Source organism: Equus caballus, chromosome 18, assembly GCF_041296265.1.
Source record: "Equus caballus isolate H_3958 breed thoroughbred chromosome 18, TB-T2T, whole genome shotgun sequence".
In the NCBI taxonomy this organism is placed as follows: Eukaryota; Metazoa; Chordata; class Mammalia; order Perissodactyla; family Equidae; genus Equus; species Equus caballus.
In genome coordinates, this window is record NC_091701.1 from 67,101,863 (window position 1) to 67,115,948 (window position 14,086).

Here is a 14,086-nt window from a genome sequence, read left to right on the forward strand (position 1 = left end):
AATTATTGATAAGTATGTACTTATTACCATTTTGTTAATTGTTTTCTGGCTGCTTTTGTAGTTCCTCTCTGTTTGCTGTGTTCCTTTGTGGTTTGATAACTTTCTTTAGAGGTATGCTTATATTCCTTTCTCTTTATCTTTGCTTTATTTATTATAGGTTTTTGCTTTGTGGTTACCATGAGGCTTACATGTAACAACTTAGAACAGTCTATTTTAATTTGATAACAACTTGTTTGATAGCATTCTAAAGGTCAACATTTTTACTCCCCCCACCACATTCTGTTTTTGATGTCACATTTTCTATCATTTTATCTTGTGTATCCCTTAACTAATTATTGTAATTGTAGTTTTTTAATTCTTTCGTCTTTTAACCTTCATACTAGCTTTATTAATAATTAATCCACTACCTTTATTATATATTTACTTTTCCAGCAAGATTTCTCCTTTCATATGTATTCTTGTTATTATACTTTCCCTATAATGAGATTTTTTTAATTTACAGACCACACTTAAAAACCTTCTTAACCAAAAAGTGCCAATTACAATTTAGAAAATTTAGACACAAATGTAAAATGTTATTGAATATTAAATATTAATAATATCTCAGTAGTGAAAATTTGGACTAGGGGTCAGAAACAAAGCAGTAGACTGGCTCATGGATTTCTGTGAAGCCACCAATCTGTCCATTGCAAATATGTACTTCAAGCAACTGAATAGATGACTGAATACATGGACATCACAAGATGGCCAATATAGAAATCAAATAGACATAATTGGAAGCAGGAGATGGAGAAGCTGTATTCTCTCTGCCAAAACAAGACCAGGAGCAGATTGTGGTACTGACCACAAACTGTTAACATCAAATATCAGGAGTAAAGCTGAAAAAAAGAGCACTAAAAGAATCGTATTGCTGGGACCAGCCCATTACTGTAGTGGTTGGGTTCATGCACTCCACTTCGGTGGCCCAGGGTTCACAGGGTCGGGTCCCGGGTGCAGACCTACACACTGCTCATCAAGCCATGATGTGGCAGCATCCCGTAGACAAAATGAAGGAAGACTGGCACAGGTGTTAGCTCAGTGACAATCTTCCTCAAGCAAAACAAGAGCAAGATTGGCAATAGATGTTAGCTCAGGGCCAATCTTCCTCACCAAAAAAAAAAGAAGAAGAGAATTGTAGTGCCAAAATATAATGTGAACAACATTCCTGCTGAATTTAAAGCTCACATAAAAATCAAATTTACATTGTTAAACTTAATTGACTAAGAACTAGAAAAACTATAGACTGGAACCAAAAATATTAGTAAGGAAGAATGCAAAAAGACAATGCTGGAAGTAAAAAGAAAAGAAAAATTGAAATGGATGACAGAAGAAGCACTAAAAATTGTTAAGGACAGGCAAGAAACAAAAGTAAAAGGTGACGAAAGTAGGGTTAGAATCCGGAACGCAATTTTTCAGCAACTATCAAGTAGAGAAAAAGAGAACCACTTAATGGCCAATGCAAAGAGATAGAGGAAAACCACAAAAAAGGAAGAACAAGAGGTCCCTTCCAGAAGATTCAGGAAATCAAAGGGAAATTTAAACTAGGTTAGGAATGCTAAACTACCAACAGCAAAGTACACTATCTGATCAGGAGAAAATAAAGGGAAAGTGGAAACAGTATACTGAAGATCTAGACAAAGGAGACAAAACAGTGACAGATTCTTTTGAGGAAGATTCCTATGAGGAAGAACCCATAATTTTATTTTTTTTCACATCTATCTAGAATACTTTATTTATTTTTCTTTTTAAAAAATTTTTATTTTTTTATTGAGGTAACATTGGTTTATAGCATTATATAAATTTCAGGTGTGCATCATTATATTTAGATTTCTGTGTAGACTACAACATACTCACCACTCAAAGACTAACTATCACCCATTACCGTACACATGTGCTCTGTGACTCCTTTTCCCCTCTCCTCTCCCCCTTTCCCCTCTGGCAACCACTAATCTAATTTCTGTATCTATCTTTTTGTTTATTGTTGTTGTGTTTATCTTCTACTTATGAGTGAAATCATGTGGTATTTATAAGTTTAGAAAGTGAAGTGAAGCTACAGAGACTGAATCTGTCAAAATCCTAACAAGAATATGCCAACAAATGTGGAAAACAAAACAAGTGCTTAATATATATCCCAATCCCCAAGAAAGGAGACGCCTGGGGAAAAATCTATATTTTTTTATCTTTTTTTGTGGACTTTGTAGGTTCCTTATACTTATTGCTGTCCCTGTACTTTCTCCTGCATTCCACATGGGCCTAAATATTTCCAGATAACCTCTTTTGTTCTCTTTCCCAGCCACCAATCCTTTTCCTTTAATTTAGTTGATACTGGGTAAGTGTTAAAGGAAAAGGAATTAGATTGAAAGGGATTTATATCAATGTGAATGATATAAAGATGGATTCTGTCATAAAGGAGGGAAACTATAAGGTTATAAGGTGAACGACTGGAATATTTGGATTTTAAAAGGAATCAGTTGCCCTGAATTAATTTTTGATTGAATTTCAGGCAGTTTAGGGATATACGTTTTTGGGGAAAACTGCCTACTCTCATATCCATGTTAAGAGTGGTCCTAGTATTACATTTTTCTTTTCCCCAAAGGAGGAAAAAACAGAAAGTATAAGTGAAGGATGGTAGTTCAAAAGAAGCACATGATATGTCAATGAAATATACAAATTTCTTTTACATTTATAACTTTTATCCAAACATAAGGAATGCATGTTCTATATTTAAGAATCAATAATACAGTATAAGGTAAGGCTGTGGGCCTTGGAGTTAGACAGCTTCAGGATTAAATTCCAGCTCTATCCATTACTAGCTGTGTTACTATAGATTATTTTACTTTTGTGTGCTTCCTCAATGTTTAGGGGGGTGATATTTTACTTTGCACAATTTTGTAAAGACTAAGTGAGAGGAAATATAAAGCAACTAGTAGAATGCCTAGAACCTGGTAGATACTCAGCGAATGTTAGTTCACATCCCTTATCACTTTTCACATATTTCTTAAGGGAATTTTACAGTTAAAAAACAAAGCATTTTTAAAATGCTTAGTCTGTTACTGTGCACCTAAGTATAACAAATTTTTATCATTTTTGGTAAGTTACTCATCTTGACAGTATGTTAGAATCAGATACCATCTTAATGATTAGATACTGACAATAATTTGATACTATGAATTTACAGTTAACTTTCTATTAAACTGATGAAAATCCGTAATGTAGTTAAAAATAATTTATATTTTCTTTGAAGTTTGCTTTAGAATATGGATATTTTTGGTCTGATTGTTGACAGTTCTTTAAGGAAAGTAATGAGAATATTTTGAAGGTCCAACTGAAGCAACTCTGGAAGTTTATTGAATTTCTCTATCCTTTTCTTCTCACATTCTTCTCTTACAACTCCATTTTAGAAATAGATTGCATTAACTCTCAGTGACATAAAGTATCTTTCTAAGGCAGATCTGAAACCACTGTCACTGTAGGTAATACCTAGTTGGGGTGAGTAAGTTTTATATAGTTCCTGGGGCAAATAAGCAATTAATGAAAGCTCTCATTCTGATTTCTCCTTGTTTTGAATAAATAGATCATCCTTATTTCAACATTTTAAGTGGATGACACTGTTGAAGAATTTGAAAGTTATACATATCCCAGGGATTCTGGCAAATCCTCTTTAGAACTCAGAATCAAATGAAATAGAAAAGTGAGAACAGGGACTGAAACTCTTCTCTGGGTCAGGGTAATAATAAAAGAGCTAACATTCTTTGAAAACTTACTGTTTACTAGATGCTGTTCTAAGCCTTTTATGTATATATTAGCTCATTTAGAGAATTAGGCATTGCCTGAATTCTAAGTACAGCTTATAGGTGACTTGAAATGAAAATGGGGATTGCTAAAAACAAGGCATTCCCAGAAACATATTTTCCCAGCTACTTCCATCTTCTCTGTCACGTACACATTATGTATACTTCATTTTGTATGAAGGTTCCTTTCCCATCTTGCTTTCCTGTGTGCCCACATGCTTCTCTACTCACATCTTCTTTCACTCTTCTATATGTGCTTTCAGTACACTTCGATCTGTATACGTATAATCACTATTTCACAATCCACTCAGTTTCCCAAGTCAGGAATATGGGAGCCACTTTAACATCTCCCTGATTATCTTTTCAGTTCTACTTCCTAAAAGCTCTTGAGTCTCTTTCCTCTGTTCAGTCTCTAAGGCCACTGCTCTAGTTCAAGCTCTAATCACTTTTGGCTTCGTTTTAAAAGACCTCTAGTCCCTTCCTCTAGTCCTACCCACTTTTTATCTGTATTTCATGTTACCACTAAAAAATCTTTCTCAAATACAAATCTAATCAAAGTGCTCTCTTGCTTATAATAATTATTACAAGTCAAATTTCTTAGCATGTTATATCAAGCACTTCATAGTCTGGCCCCAATGTGCCTTTTTAGCCTCATTTCCTATCATTTTTTCTCTTCTGCCCTGAACTTTGACATGCTAAATTGCTTCAAGTTCTCTGAAGTAACCCTTGTTTTTCCTGCTTTTCTATACATTCCTCTCTTTAGAATGTGTCTCTAACTTCCTGCGACCTAATCCCTCCTGCTCTACCCCACATCAGTCCAGGGCCACCCATCAAACTTTTACTTATCCTGAAAGACTCAGAATTACTGTGAGTTCTTGAGAATTGATTCTTGATCTCCCTGAGCAAATTGAGCATTGTCTCCTGAATGTGTTTCCCTAGCATCTTGGGCATATTTTACCATTTGTGCCACCTCATTTATTTTCACATTATACCCTTCATTGTACATATTTTTTATACACTTTTATGCATTTATTTATACACTTCATTATACATACATAGTTCCTCTCTCTGAATACATATCTTCCATCTTTTTTACATGACCATACTTTTTTCTCCTGTATAAAAAATATAGATTTCTAAATATGTCAATATTATTTATTACATATTTAATATTATAATGTATAAGATATAAATTAACTCTATGTGTCTGTCTTCTCTACTAGATTTGACACCTTGAAGGGCAAGGCCATCTTTTGTTTTTATCTTTATATCTCTTGCAACATCCTGGTATACGGGAGTCACTAAATGAAATTTTACTTAGTCGTTTGACAGATACTTGTTGAGGGCTTTTATATACCAGGAGCATTCTAGATGCTGATGAAATAGCAGAGAGCAAAGCACACAAAGTCCTGACCTTCATAGACCTTATATTCTATGCTTAATGGTTGTATTAATTAATTAATGTAAACTTCCTAAACCCACTTCTTCAAATACAGAAAAAGTCCATTTATGAAGCAGAGTTTGTTCTTACTGTGAGGTCATTTACTTATGTCACTCTAAATATTAATCTGAATTATTATATTCTAGATGTTAATCTGAATTAATGCTATTATATTCCATTTTTTTATAGTGTAAGAACATCTCAAAAAGTGTCCCTCAGGAGTATCTCATCAGTGACAAATGAAGAGGTTATGATTAAGTTAACTAAGAAATTTGTCAACTTGTAGGAACTAGATTATAAAATAATAAAATTTTTATTAATTCACTATAAAATAGTTTAAGAATTTAAGCTACTGTCCTGACATTTTTCTTAGAATCCCAAATACTTTCCTTATTTTCATATGTGTTTGTGTATTTCTAAATATTATGTGTCACAAAATGAGAACAGCCTTAAGCAGTATATATAGTTAAGAGAGGGATTATTTACTTCTGCTGGGTGGCACTTTATGGAAACTGCTAGAATTTCTCTTGAACTTCATATTTATGTATGAATTATTTCAAATATACAGAAAATATTTCTTTGTGCTCACCACCTAGGTTTGATTAAGCTAGCCATATTTATTTAGATCAGAGGATCTAAATTATGGTCCATGGCCCAGCAGTATTAGCATCACCTGGGAGCCTATTAGAAATGCAGAATCTCAGCACCTTCCCCACCCACAGTCCTGTTAAATCAGAATCTGCATTTTGACAGAATACTCAAGTTATTTGCAACTTTGCTGTAAATCTTTTTTAAAAGGAAGCTATATATCGAGCTAAATCTCCCCCTCTCCCTTCCTGTTCATCTCCCTCCCTCCCAACATGTAATGGCTACCTAAAGTTGGTATGTACCCTTCCTGTCCATATTTTTATCACGTAGGTTTGTATCCTTAATTACGTACACACTGTTTTTAAACTTTATATAAATATGTAAATACAACTATAGCTATTTTCACTGTGTTTTTGACATTTATCCATGTTTTGGTATCTTAGTCAAGAAATTCTTACTTGCCCCAGTGTTACCAAGATTTTTTGTCACATTTTCTTTTAACGGTCTTACCACCTTGCTTTTCATATTTGTCAGAGGCACCAGACCATTAAGATGATTTTATTCAGGCTATTACAATAGGGACGACATTCCTTAGTGAGGAACATCTCAAAGTGATAGAAGGGGACTTGAGGTTTTATAAAGGCAGGTAAACAAGGAAGTCGTACTCATTGAGGAAGGCTGGAGGTGGGTCATATCTATGGGAGAGCAGGGTAGCCTTTTGCAGTTAGTCAGTTCTGGAAACACGACAAGCTGGAGGGATTATTAAATTATCACTCCTTTCAGGTGACACAGGGCTCAGGTAAAGTTGGACATTGTCACACTTAAGAATTGAATTAATCTAGAATTTATTTTGTGTATATTAAGATATTTTTCTTCTTACCATATGGATCATCAGTTTTCAGTTATCCTAATGATATTTATTGTTATAGAGGTCAATCGTTCCTCCACTGATTTCTGAATTTCCTCTTCTATTTCATTGGTCTGTTTGTCTACCTCAGAGTCAATACATAGTTTTTAATTATTATAGCTTTATAAAATAAATCTGTTCTAAATGTTCTTGAAAACAATATCCAGTCCTTGGGTGCAGTTACACACACACACACACACACCCCTTCATTAAATCAAGTTTGTTAATTGTGTTGTTAGCAACACAAATATGCATGATTTTTTTGTTTCTTTGTTCTGTTAGTTATTGAGTATTGAAGGAGGATGTTAAAATCTTGCACTGTGACCGTGAATGTTTTTCCTTCTGGTTCTGTCAGTTTTTGCTGTATGTATTTTGAGGCTATGCTATTAGATGCACACAAGTTTAGAATTATTTTGCTGATTAATGTCTTATGTAATAACTATTCATAGCTAGAAACAAATTTTGCCTTTAAATCTATTTCATTTGATATTAGTATAGCTGTAACAACTCTTTTTGTTAATATTTGTGGGAGTTTTCCATCTTTTTTCTTCCAACCATTTCTGTGTCCTTATATTTTAGATGTGCAGCTGGATTTTTGTTATTGTTAGGTCTGATAATCTTTTCGTTTATTACTTGTAGTAATTATGGATATATTTAGCTTATGTGGAATTATATTATTTTTGCCATCTTATTGTTGTACTTTCTGTTTGTCCATTTTTTTGGTTTCTGTCTCTCTCTCACTCTAACTTCTGTGGATTGATTAAAGTTTTTTATTTCTTTTTCTTCTTCCAATGGGAGGTTTCTGTTTGTTTTTGTCCTGTACTAATTTGAAAGTTATGCTCTGTTTCTATTTTGGTTTTTCCCCCTAAAGTACCTAGGAAGCATCGGACATGTAGATATCTAGTAAGCCATATGTATCTATGGCTTGTAACAGAGGATAGAGCTGAAATTGGAGACTTGACATAATAGTTGTATAAATGAAGCCTTGGGTGTAGATGAGTTATTCAAAGAGCACATTGAGAGGGAGAAAATCTAAAATTAAATTTATTTAGAAAATAAGAATGGAATCCTAGCCAACACATATATTTTAAGGAATAGTATGCACCCATAAAGATTGTTGAGAAGAGGCAGCCAAAGAGATGTTGCAGAGGCAGGGGAGATCAAGACACGGTGGTCTCGGAAGCCAAGGGAAATGATAAGTTCAGGAAGAAGGGAAAAGTCAGTATTAAAGCTTAAGAGAGATAAAGTAAGACAAGAATTGCAAAATATCCTTTAATTTTAGCAGTTTAGAGATCATTGGTGACCTTAGCAGGAGCACTTTCAGTAAAGCAGAAAGAACAGATATCTTATTATAGCGAGTTGGCAAGTTTAGGAGAAACGAGAGAAGAATGTACGCATGAAGCATAATATAATAAGGATAGAGTGTGTTAGCTAAAGGGATGTGAAGCCAAGTGAGAATTTTTGTTTTAAACATGAAAAAAATCTTTATATGTTAGGAAAGAGGCATAGAGAAGAATGGGTGAAGGAGAACAAGAGAGAGAATCATTAATAGAATGAGAGAGCTGGGAGCCAACGGGATAGGAGGAGATAAAGATACAGGCTGAAGCAGGGAATGGAGTATTGAGGACCACTTTCTATCCAAGGTCAGGTACATACATTAACTTTGTTTAATTGCAGAGTGATGTACATCATATAGGGCCTTTACTTTGGGGAAACATTTTAACTGCAGGTAGAGGAAGAACAGATTTCAGCTTCTTTTCTTCATTTTCTTCCTGGCTGTCTAGCTTCTTTAGAGTACTTTCAACTATCCCTCACTGTGGGGAATGGAGACTTCCTTTTAGATCTCAATCATGTAAGATTCCAAGAAATTTGGATATGCTTCTCAATTAGACCCTGTTTCAGTGTACCCAGATGCCCATGAACATGAAATCTACAGTGGCTCTAGATGATCCCATTGATTTTCTTTATTTTTTGATAAGGAATTGGGGCTTACCATATATAAAACCCTGCTTCTGGAAGTTTAGGGGTCAGGCTGAGCTGCCGCTGTTTTATCATCACATATATTTCATATTGGGATGATCTGGGTTTTTCTTGGAGACTTTTTTTTTTTTTTTGAGGTAGATTAGCCCTGAGCTAACATCTGCTGCCAATCCTCCTCTTTTTGCTGAGGAAGACTGGCCCTGAGCTAACATCCGTGCCCATCTTCCTCTACTTTATACGTGGGACACCTACCACAGCATGGCGTGTCAAGCAGTGCCATGTCCGCACCTGGGACCCAAACTGGCAAACCCTGGGCCACCAAAGCTAAACGTGCGCACTTAACCACTGTGCCACCAGGCCGGCCCCCCTTGGAGACTTTTTAATTCAAAGGAGGTAAAGGATTCTATAACATCTACATCATATCCTCAGTGTCAATTCTGCATATTTGTTCTACCTTTTCCAATTTGAAATTTTTATATAGCAAGAAAAAGGAAGCAAAATAGAAGCTCACCTGTGTTATTTTGTGTCTGTCAACCTCCTGAGAGTTACATATCATTTGAAACAAATACACCTTTTTTGTTCATCATCTTGCTCTAAGCATATCTAAAAAGTTTCTTGCATTGCCTCAAGTATCTTTCGTAAGGCAGTTCTCATTCTGGGCTAACTTCGGTGACTCAATTTCTATGGATTCGTAATATGATTGCTGTAAATCTAAGCAATTTACAAAGTACTTTCATATGTATTGGCTGAATTATTCTGTTTTGTGTTCACTTTTATGTGATCTTCTTTCCTTCATATAGATTCTTGGAAAATATTAACTCATGTTTCCTAAGTTGACACATTGTTATTTTCATTGAGATCATTGGTGACTATGTTGTCAGAAATGGGATAATAAATGATTTTTCGGCCTTCACACTTTTTTGATCCATAATGTCTTCGATGATCTTTGTGGCTTCAAACCTATTTCTGTAATAATTTTGAAATCTTTTTTCTACAGTAGAAATTGTATGTGTTTGTTTGGCTGTTGCCTTTTCTCATCCCTGTTATCTGTGGGTCTGCTGTTTCTATTTTTTCTTCATATGTTACACCTGAGCTATTACCTTCTTTCTCTTCCCTCCTTTATAACCTGTTAACCTAAAAGCATTATCTGTATTTTCTTCTCTACTTTTTACCTCCTGTTTAGTTTTTTAGATTAATTTATGAATTGTGTGAGTGTTGCTATTTATTTTAGAAAAGGTAGAAAATTCAAAACAACAAAAAGGAAAAAAGTTATCTAAATTCCCACCCAGACCCAATTTCTATCCTTTTAGATTATTTTTCTGTGCATGTACAGTGTTAATGAAATTAGGGTGGTATTAATCATGCTGGTCTGTATCTTGCTTTTCTTACTTATCAATAATTATGAACACATTTCACGTCAGTAAATATAGATTTGAATCACCATTTTAATTGTAGCATAGTATATCATTATATAGATTTGCTAGAACTTATTTAAACAGTATTAAATTGTTGCAGTTTAGTTTGCTTCCAGTTATTTCTCCCATTATAAACAATGCAGCCTGCAAACATATTACAAAAGCTTATGGCTGTTTGTTGATAAATTCATAAGATGTGAAACTTCTGGATTTGACTTTTTAAAATATGTTTTACACATCACCACATTTACCCCCAAAAAAGATGGTAGTAGTTGACTCTCATATCAGCAATAATTGTCCGGGGGATTTTTACCACACCTTTGTCAACACCTGCCATCTCTGCTCATCAGGCAAGTAAAATACCTCACTATTATTTTAATATATATTTCATTGATTACTGGTAAATATGAAAATATTTCATATGTTAACTGGTCTTTCTGTTCTTCTCTTGTGAATGCTCTGGTTGGTTCTTTACCAATTTTTTTCTATTTAGAGTGTCAGTTTTATTATTTGTAAGAACTCCTACATTGGAGAGAGTAAAACTGTTCTAGATATTGAAAAAAATATTACCAGTTTATTATGTGTATTTAATGTAGTGGTGTTGTAATTTGCCACTTAGATGTTTTTGGGTTTTATGTAACCAAATAAAGCTTTCTTTTATGGTTTTTGTTATTGGTATTCTGAAACAAAATAATCATCATTCAAAATTATATAAATGTGTATGTTTTTTCTGGTACTTTTAAAATTTTAACGAAAAATCTTTTATACAAAGTTCATTTGTGTAAGAAGTGACATGAGTATCTACTCTTTTTATCTAAAATGTTAGCCAGTTGTCTCTTGAACTTAATAAATAATTCATGTTTACCTGAAGTGCTGCATTTATCATATGCTAAATTATTATATACACTCAAGTATATTAGCTCTGTGCCCTTGACTAGTTACTTAAGCTCTGCACTTGTCTTTTCTCATCTGTAAAATGGAGATAATTAACTTATAAATTTATTGCAAGCACTATATATAGTCACTAAATAAAATGTAAATATGAATAAAATATTTATTTAACATAATGACTGACCCATAGTATATGCCCAATAAATGAGTTATTATTGTTATTTATTTTTTTAACAACATTGATGAGTCTATTTTGTTGTCAGAACCATACTTTTTATAATTATTGCTATGTAATAAATTTGAGTATCTGGTAGGGCAAATTTTCTATCTTTATGATTCTTTGAAGCCTAGAAGATTGTATTCAACTTTCCCCATTAAAATTTCATCTATCTGTATTGTTTATTCTCTACAAGTTATAGAAATGTATCTGAGACTCCAAATATTGTTCTTAATTGTCTTATCTGTTGTTTTTTTCCTGAGAATTATTACTAGGTATATTGTCTTTAGTTATCTTTTGTTTCCAATACACTAGTTTCTTAAACATATCAAATATTTACTCATACGTTTTCAGAGGCTTAATATGAGAATTAGGAAGTTTGGTGTAATTACAAATGAAGAATTCAGAAAATCACCAGGAAATTCTTGGTAATTCCTGCTTTTCTAATTTAGAATCTTTTTTTAAAAGGCAAAGTCTGAAATATTTTCTACGTTAGTTGTATAATTAGAAATTTCTCATAGAGCTTTTCTTTTTTATTTTTTCCTTAAAGCTTTGGATTCAATATGTCAACTGGTATGTACTGTCACTATTAAACATATTGCATGAGTGCTTGTAGATAATGCTGTTCAAGTAAACATGTATAGGACATAAACATTGTCTATAAGTAGTAGGTCTCAGAATTATCCTTTTGTTGCTGGCCATGAAAAACCCTTACTTCACTGTTCAACTTTTGCTATCTTTTTTTTTGCGACTCAAAATTTTTCCTTGAATTTAGCCAATACGGAAGACTAGTTAGTAATAGGAAGTTTATCAATTTTACTGCACAACTTGGCAACATATATTTTCTTCCCTTTTCATTGTTCATGTGCGTTAAATATGATTCTTTGTTAATGATCTTTTAAGGAGATGATGAGATAAACTAAAGAGGAAGAAACTGACTAACAGTTGGGAGATGAGGAAGGAAGGGTTAAAGGACAGATATTAGAAGATATTTTAAAATAAGCTTTTGAAGGACCTTAAATTTAAGAAAAATCGGAAGTGTAAATATAGAGGAAACATTTATAAATGGAAGATGAGAGAGTAAAAGTTGAGCAAGATAACTATATACCTTACATAACTATACATTCTACTAAACAATTTTCTTGAAAGATATAAAAACTTTAAATACTGTGTATGTTATTAGATTTAACTTTAATTATGGTAGGAAATTATAGGTTGATAAAATTATTCTAAAGTACTATGAACAGTATGGAAGGTAATATGATTACATATATTTAACTTATGTTAAATACATTCATAAATTAAATTCCTAACTGTTATGCTTAGATAGCTGAATTATTGTTAAAATACTGCACAATAATTTATATTCATAATGTTAAATTCTTAGAACAAGGCAAAATCTTGAATTTTTTTTTAAGATTTTATTTTTTCTTCTTCTCCCCAAAGCCCCCCAGTACATAGTTGTATATTTTTAGTTGTGAGTCCTTCTAGTTGTGGCATATGGGACACTGCCTCAGCATGGCTTGATGAGCAGTGCTAGGTCCATGCCCAGGATCTGAACCCGCAAAACCCTGGGCTGCCGAAGCAGAGCACATGAACTTAACCTCTCAGCCACTGGGCTGGCCCTTGAAGAGATATTTTAGTCATTTAAGGAAGATTATTATCTTTTCTTTGTAGTTTGTGTTAAGTATATCTTATTCATTATATTTTAGTTCTTTGAGAATCAGTAATAAGCATCATCACTGTTAGAGTCAGTAAATATTTGCATGCTTTTTATATGTAAACATTAAGTCAATTCAGATGGTTGGAGCATTCTGTATTGGAAAAGGGGAAGATACATTGCCTGTAAAGATAACACTTCAGATGATAAGGTAGCAAGACTGATTATGTATGTAACTTGTAGAAAGTTAACTTAGCATTATATAGTCATTCTTTGTATGTAAAATTTTTATTTACAAGTATTGTGAGAGTGATATTTAAATGATTATTCAAACTTTGCTTTCTTTGATTTATGTACAGTATTTTAATAATACTTCTGTGGCTTAAAATAAGCTTAACTATACTTTTTATTGAATGATGATTAGTGTGCACATTAGGAAATACAATGAGCAAATCAATAATTCTGTTGCTTTACATTTATATAGTGTTTGATGCCTTACAAATTGCCATCATACACATTTTTGTGTAATCCTTACAGAAGTACTGGAGGTCATTACTCTGTTTTGCAGATGAAGCACAGTATGTTTAAGTGACTAACCCAAGGTTTGTCCCTAGCAAATCTGTTTACTCTTAGTTTACTTCTCTTCTCACCGTGCTAGCATTCTACAGAATTGCTTACAGAATTATAATTCCATTTATACTTTGCTATAAAGACAACTATTTGTTTCTTTTAGTCATCTCTGAATAAATTAAAGTTGTTAGCACAGCATGGGAAAAGATTACCTAACTGGATTCCTTAATGTGAAATGTAAAAACAGTTTCCTAGGGAGTCATCTTGGCCATGTTGAGGACAGACCTGTTTTTTAAAGTGACTTTTGGGAAAAGATATTTGAAAAGAAGGAATGGTTTTCTAAATCTTTGTGCAGTATGACACTAGTGGACTTCAGTCTTTAATCCTCACATTTATCCAGCCTACCTTGAGAGAAAATATGGCGCAGAAGAGATGATTTTGTGTATTACAAAAAACAGTGAATCTAGAGAGAGACGGCTTGTGTTCAAACTATGACTCTGGTACTTACTAGTTCAGTGACCTTAGGAAAATCATTTATCCCCTTTGAACCCTGATTTCTTACTCAAAAGATGGGCAAAAGATACTGT